The following is an 8,530-nucleotide window of genomic DNA, read 5'->3' on the forward strand; positions in this document are numbered from 1 at the left end:
TCTTTATTTTGAGTTAATTTTTGTATGTGGTGTAAAGTAGTCATTCAGTTTTATTCTTTTGCATGTGACTGTCCAGTTTTCTCAACAGGACTTATTGAAGAGACTTTCTTTCTCCCATTGTACATTCTTAGCTCCTTTGTCATAAATTAATTGGCCATATATGCATGGGTTTATTTCTGACTTCTCTGTTCTGTTCTAGTGATCTATGTGTCTGTTTTTATGCCAACACCATACTGTTTTGATTTCTATAGCTTTGTAATGTAGTTTGAAATCCGGGAGCATGATGCCTCCAGCTTTGTTCTGTTCTCAAGATTGCTTTGGCTATGTGGGTTTTTGTGGTTCTATACAAGTTTTAGAATTATTTGTTCTATTTCTTTGAAAAATGCCATCATAATTTTAATAGTGATTGCATTAAATCTGTAGATTGCTTTGGGTAATTTGGACATTATAACAGTATTGATTCTTCCAGTCCATGAGCATGATTTATCTTTCCATTTATCTGTGTCTTCAATTTCTTTCATTATCATCTTGTAGTTTTCAATATATAGGTTTTCCCATCCTTGGTTAAATTTATTTCTGGGTATTTTATTCTTTTTGATACAATTGTAAATGGGATTATTTCCTTTACTCTCTTTCTGAGAGTTCATACCAGTGTATAGAAACACAAGAGACTTTTGTGTATTGATTTTTTATTTTCCTGCAACTTACTTATTTCACTTATTGGTTCTCACAGTTTTTTGCTGGAGTCTTTAGGGTTTTATATATATAATAGGTTATCTGCAAATAGTGACAGTTTTACTTCTTTATTTCCAATTTGGATGTATTTTATTTCCTTTTCTTGTCTAATTGCTCTAGCTAGGACTTCCAATACGGTGTTGAATAAAAGTGGTGAGAGTGGCCATCCTTCTCATTTCTCTGGTCTTAGAAGAAAGGCTTTCAATGTTTTGCCATGGAGTTGATGCTAGCTATGGGCCTTCATACCCACTTTGTTGAGGGTTTTTATCATAAGTGGATGTTGAGAGTTTCCATCATAAGCAAATGTTGAACTTTGTCAAATGCTTTTTCTGCATCTATTAAGATGATCGTATGATTTTTATTCTTACTTTTGTTAATATGGTGTATCACATTCTCTGATTTGTAGATGTTGAACCATCTGTGCATACCTGGAATAAATCCTACTTGATCAGTGTATGATCACTTTGATACATTATTGAATTTCAGTTTGCTAATATTTGTTGATGATTCTTGTATCTTGTTCATCAGGGTTATTGACCTATAATGTACTCTTCCTGTGGCATCCTTGTCTGGTTTTGGTATAGGGTAATGCTGACATAAAATGAGTTTGGAAGAGTTCCCTTCTTCTATTTTTGGAGGAGTATGAGAGGGATGGGTATTAATTCTTTTTTCAATGTTTAGTAGAATTCATTAGTGAAACCATCTGGTCCTGGACTTCTTTTTTTTTTTTTTTAAGATTTTATTTATTTATTTGACAGAGATAGAGACAGCCAGCAAGAGAGGGAACACAGCAGGGGGAGTGGGAGAGGAAGAAGCAGGCTCATAGCAGAAGAGCCTGATGTGGGGCTCGATCCCAGAACGCCAGGATCACGCCCTGAGCCGAAGGCAGACACTTAACCGCTGTGCCACCCAGGCGCCCCTGGTCCTGGACTTCTGTTGGGAGGTTTTTGATTACAGATTCAATCTCCTTACTAGTAATTGATCTGTTAAATTTTCTATTTCATCATGATTGGTCTTGGTAGGTTCTATGTTTTCAGAAATGTATCCATTTCTTCTATATTATCCAATTTGTTTATGTATGAATGTTCATAGTAGTCTCTTGATTCTTAGTATTTCTGTGGTATCATTTGTAACATCACCTCTCTTATATCCGGTTTTATTTATTTGAGTTATCTCTCCTTTTTCTCCTGGTGAGTCTGGCTAAAGGGTTACCAATTTTATTTATCTTTTCAGAGAACAAGCTCTTAGTTTCATTGGTCTTCTTTTAACCTTTATTTCATTTATTTCTGCTCTTATCTTTGTTATTTCCTTTCTTCTACTGACTTTGGGTGTCCATTGTTGTTCTTTTTCTAGTTCCTTAAGGTGTAATGTTAAGTTGTTTATTTGAGACTTTTCTTATTTCTTGAGATAGGCATTTATCACTATGAACTTCTCTCTTAGAACTGCTTTTGCTGCATCTCACAAGTTTTTGTGTTATATCTCCATTTTCATTTGTCTCAAAGTATTTTTTATCTTTTTATTTCTTCTTTGACCCATTCATTTTTCAGTGGCATGTTGCTTAATTTCTACATATTTGTGAATTTTTCAGTTTTCTTCATGTCATTAATTTCTAGTTTCATACTGTTGTGGTTAAAAACGATACTTTATATGATTTCAATCCTCTTAAATTTATTAAGACTTATTTTATGGCCTAACATATGATCTATCCTGGAAAGGTTCTACATGCACTTGAGAAGAATGTGCATTATGATGCTTTTGGATAGGATGTTCTATATATATCTCTTAAGTTCATATAGTGTAATGTGTCATGTAAGGCTAATGTTTTCTTACTGATTTTCTGTCTGGATGATCTATCCATTGATGTAAGTGGGGTATTAAAATTCCTTACTATTATTGCGTTGCTGTCTATTTCTCCCTTTAGGCCTTAGGTGCTTCTATGTTGGATGCATAAATATTTACAAATGTTATATCCTCTTGTTGGTTTGTTGCTTTTATCATTAGATAACATTCATCTTTATCTCTTATTACAGTCTTTGTTTTAAAGTGTATTTTATCTGATATAAGTAGATCTACCCGAGCTTTCTTTTGGTTTCCAGTGGCATGCAATAACTTTTTCCATCCCTTCACTTTCACTCTGTGTGTATTCTTACATCTAAAGTAAGTTTCTTGTAGGCAGTATATAGATGGGTCTTGGTTTTTTTTGTTTTTGTTTTGTTTTGTTTTGATCTATTCAGCCACTCTGTGTCTTATGATTGGAGAATTTAGTTCATTTACATGTAAACTAATTACTGATAATTGTGTACTTATTGCTGCTTTGTTAATTGCTTATTATCTGCTTTTGTAGTTCCTCTCTGTTCCTTTCTTCTTCCGTTGTTTTCTTGTTTCTCTTTTGTGGTTTGATGACTTTCTTTAGTGGTATACTTATTTTCCTTTCTCTTTGTCTTTTGTGTCTTTACTATAGGTTTTTGCTTTGTAGTTACAACGAGGCTTCCATATAACAACTTATAACTGTCTATTTTAAATTGATAAAAACTTAAGTTGGATCCTATTCTAAAGCTCAGCATTTTGTGGTCTCCCTATCCTCCAATGTTTTCTGTGTTTTTGTTGTTGTTTTCTGTTTTTGATGTTACATTTTACATATTTTTATCTTGTGTATCTCTTAAATAATTATTGCAATCATAGTTATTTTTACTACTTTTGTCTTTTAAACTTCATACTAGGTTTATAAGTGGTAATTAATCCACCTTTATTATATATATTATCTATCTATATATCTATATCTATATCTATATCTATATCTATATCTATATCTATATCTATACCTTTCCAGTGAGATTTATTTTTTCAGATGTTTTCTTGTTACTAATTATTGCCCTTTCTTTTCAGGTTAAAGTTCCTTTAACATTTCTTGTAATTCCAGTTTAGTGGTAATGAACTCCTTTAGCTTTTGCTCATCTGAAAAACTCTCTCTCCTTCAGTTCTGAATGATAACTTTGCCAGGTAGAGTATTCTTGGTTGGAAGTTTGTGGTTTTTTTCTTCCAGTGTTTTGAATATCTTGTGCCACTCTCTTTTGACCTGCAAGTTTCTGCTGGAAAACCTACCTGTAATCTTATAGGTGTTCCCTTGTATGTAACAATTTTTTTTCTCTTGTTGCTTTTAACATTCTCTCTTTGTCTTTAACTTTTGATATTTTAATTATAATGTGGCTTGGTGTGGATATCTTTGGGTTCCTCTTATTTAGGACTTTCTGGGCTTCCTGGATCTGGATGTTTGTTTCCTTTCCCAGGTTAGGCAAGTTTTCAGCCATTATTTCTTCAAACAAGATTTCTGCCCCTTTCCTTCTTTCTTCTCTTTCTAGGATCCCTATAATGCAAATTATAGTCTGTTTGATGTTGTCCCATAAACCCCTTCAGTTATCTTCACCTTTTTTTTCATTCTTTTTTTTTTTGCTGCTCTGATTGGGTGAGTTCCACTGACTTCTTTTTGAGTTGACTGATCTTTTCTCCTGCTTCATTTATTTTACTATTGAACCCTTCTAGTGTATTTTTCAGTTTAGTAATTGTATTATTCAGCTCTGTGACCTCTGTTTGGTACTTTCTTATATTTTCCATCTCTTTGTTGAAATTCTTACTGTGTTCATCCATTCCTCTCCTCAGTTTGAAGAGCATCTTTATGACCATTACTTTGAACTCTTTATAAGGCAAATTATTTATCTCTATTTCTTTAAGGGTTTTTTTTTTTCAGATTTTATATTGTTCATTTATTTGGAACATATTCACCTGTTTCTTCATTTTGCTTAACTCTCTGTTGATTCCTTACAGTAGATGAAACAACCATCTCTCCCAGTCATGGAGTGGCCTTGTGTAGAAGCCAAACCTTGTCATTCAACCCTGACCAAACTCTTTGTCATCTTTCAAAACTTTGCGCTCATCCAAGCAGCCTATTATATTTTTAAAAGCTCCCAGTAGTTGACGATGTGCCAGCACTTGTCAGTTTCCCTAAGAGGAACATCTCAGCTTGTAGATTCAGGCTATTTGGAGGCCAGGCCCTCAGACAGCAGCTTTTAAAAGTATGCAAATATATATAGTGTTGCGGGACTACAGGTGTGTTCCACTGGTTAGGCAATCTGGCAGTATCCCCTGGGCAGAAGTCACAAAAATTGGGATTCCAGATGAAGGAATAAGTTCTTTTCTGGGAGATACTAGTGAGCTGGAGCAAGGCAAAAGGAGAGAACCAAGATTGTGTCCACAACCTATGTTCCTTGGTAGCAGCTTCACAGTCCACTAGGTGTGTGATAAACCTGAATCCTGACCCTTAGGTTAAAGTTCCAGGACAACTAGAAGCCTCCTTCACAGAAAGACTGGGGAATGTGCCTCAGTCTGCTTTCTGTGCAATGCCCTGGGAATGGCAACCTGCTAAGAACTATCTCTCCAATTGCCACAGTTCCCAGGAATGCAAGACCCCATGACCAATCAGAGCTAGGCAATTAAGAGGCATCCCCTGGGTGCCAGCTGCAAAAACGAGGGTACCAAACATGAAAACCAGATTCAAGATGGCAACATCGGACCCTCCCACAGACACACTGAGTTTGTAGCTACATATGGAACAATTTCCTCTTTAAAAAACCTAAAGGCTGTCTGAATGACGACTGCACATCCGGCAAATGTGAAGAAAGCCACATCTAAACAGGTGAGAGAGGTGGGGACACATCTCACCAAAAACCCCACGCCCAGCAAAGAGACCCACAACTGGGAAAAAGCTCAAAACCCAGAGCTTTTCCCCAAGGAGCAAAGGGTTGAACCCCCATCATGCACCTCAACTTTTAGGGCTTGCAGCTTAGAGATGAGCCCCCAAAACATCTAGCTCGGAAAAAAAGGGGGGGGGGGCTTGTCCCTAGACTCATAGATTGTAGCAATTAGGAAGATAGCTCTTATAGTCCTATGCACCTGGACTCATCTACCCCAGGACTCAGCTCAGAGGCAGCAGATTGTACCCACCAGACTTAAAGTGAAAGAAGCTCATCTGCTTATATTAAAGCTCTGGCCTGAGGGGCAAGTATCTGATTAATACATCTTGGAGCCAGCTGGAACATTCTTTAGGGACAGAGACTGGTGGGCACCATCTTCCTGCTCTCCCTTTTCTGTGCTCCAGAGCACCAGCATCCCCAGAAGGGAGCTTTTACATGTGTGTGGTGCCCTGATCTTTGTGGCTGCTGCCAAGGATACACCTGTGGACTGACTGGCTCTGGAGGCAGGTGAGCTTGTGTTCCTGGTCCCATGGTATTGTAATAATTGGTGTCATCCAGAAAAGAGCTCAAATCCTATCTGGTGGCCTAATCTTTGTGGCTGCTATCAGGGGACACCAAAGAGGAACTCAAATCCATAGGAAGAAATAAAAAATTCCAGTAAAAGCAATTACATAGGTAAATATATAAGACATTATAAATGTATATTTTGTTTGTGGCACTTTTTCTCTTATCTTATTTAAAAGATAAGTGCATAAAGTAATAATTATAAATCTGTGTTGGTGGGCATCCCATGTGTAAAGATGTAATTTATATGACAATAATGGCACTAAGAAGGGAGCAGGGCACAGACTCATACAGAAACTATTGAAATTAAGTTGATATTACTCCAAACTAGATTTTTATAAGTTAAGATGTTAATTGTAATTCCCAGAGCACCAGTAAGAAAATAACTTTAAAAATATGGTAAAAGAAATGATAAGGAAATTAAAATAGTACATGAAAATATATCTATTGGAAGTAATAGGGGAAATGAGTATCAAAAATAACATGACATATAGAAAAATAAATAGCAAAATAACAGATGTAATTCCTACATTCTCAGTAATTACATTAAATGTAAATAGATTAAACACTCCAACTAAATGAAGACATTGGAAAATGGATAAAAATACATGCTTCAACTGTATTCTGTCTAAAAAAGACTCACTTTACATTTAAAGATGTGAATAGGTTGAAAGTGAATGGATTGAAAAAGATATACCATGCAAACAGTAACCAAAAAGAGAGTTGGAGTAGCTCTAATACCAGACAATATAGATTTTGAGGCTAAAGTTCTTACTATAGACAAAGAACCTCTTTTTGTAATGCTAAAAGAGCCAACATATCAAGAAAATATAACAATTATTAACAGATATGCACCCAACAACAGAATCTCTTAAGATACATGAAGCAAAACTGACATAATTGAGAAAGAAAATAGACAGTTCAACAATAATTATTGGAAACTTTAATGCCAAACTTAATGGATAGAACAACTAGGTGGAAGATGACAAGGAAATAGAACACTTGAATAGCACTATAAACCAAATAGACCTCACAGAGTCTATACAACACTCCACCCAACAAAAGCAAAATACACATTCTTCTAAGCTGCACATGAATAATTCTCTAGGATAGACCATATATTCGTCCATAAAAGAAGGGTGTTAGTTTCCTGTAGCTGGTGTAACAAACTGAGACAATCTTGATGACATAAAACAAGTATCTACTCCATAGTCTTCTCTGATTCCCCACATATAAAAAGGTAGTCTCTCCTCTGTGTTCTCATAATACCCCATTAACAATTAAAAATAATGTTATTTATAAACTTGTAATTTTTAAAAAGTTATATAGTGCACTGCTTTTATTAAATGATTATGAACACTGTTCAAAGTGCTTCCCCTGTATTAACTTATTTAATCCTCATAACAAGCCTATGAATTTGATAATATCATTATCAATATTTTACCAATAAGGAACTTTAAGTGAAGTAACTTCCCCAAGGTTATGCAGCTAAGAAAGCACAGGGCTTGGATTTTTAACTCAGGCATCTGACATCAGCCTGTAATCTTTACCACTATACATCATCATATAATCATCATCTTTTCTATCATTGTTGAGAGCTAACTGCTGTGCCAAGCATTGTGTTATGAGCATGATCTCATTTAATAATTCGATAAAGGTAGATTCTATCTTTTCATTATTGAGGAAATTGATGCCCCCCAAAGGTTAAGTAATTTCTTCCTAATGTTCATTGTATTAAATTGCAATTGTCCACTCTTCCCTACATATGTACCTTTGCAATATGGCTTTGTAATTTTTCTCATCAGCAGGTACAGTCTATTTCCAAAGCTCTTAGATCTAGGATGGACTTGTAACTTGCTTTACTCTACAGAATGCACCAAAAGTGATATTGTAGCTCCTAGCCTGGGTCTTAAGTGTCCTTGGGAACTACTGTCTCTCGCAACACTGCCACTGCCATAAGAACAAGCCAGGGCTAACATGCTGCTGCTGAGAGACCATGCAGAGCAGAGAGACAAGTCATCTCAGGTAACATCGTCCTAGACCAGCCAACCTGTCAGGTAACCACAGATGCATGACGATATGAGAGGTCAACCAACTGTAGACTTGTGGAAAATGATTGCTGTTTTTTTTTTTTTTTTAAGATTTTACTTATTTATTTGACAGAGATAGAGACAGCCAGCGAGAGAGGGAACACAAGCAGGGGGAGTGGGAGAGGAAGAAGCAGGCTCATAGCGGAGGAGCCTGATGTGGGGCTTGATCCCATAACGCCAGGATCACGCCCTAAGCCGAAGGCAAACGCTTAACCGCTGTGCCACCCAGGCGCCCCTGATTGCTGTTGTTTTAAACCTGTAAATACTGGGGGTAGTTTATGGTATGGTAGAATACATAACCAGTTCAGTCATTTAGCCAGTAAGTGGCAGCATCACACACACATACACACAAAGATATGACCCATGTTGTTTCATCCATACAGTTTGGTAATC

This window comes from Ursus americanus, chromosome 25, assembly GCF_024610735.1.
Source record: "Ursus americanus isolate L20-20 chromosome 25, mUrsAme1.1.p, whole genome shotgun sequence".
Lineage (NCBI taxonomy): Eukaryota > Metazoa > Chordata > Mammalia > Carnivora > Ursidae > Ursus > Ursus americanus.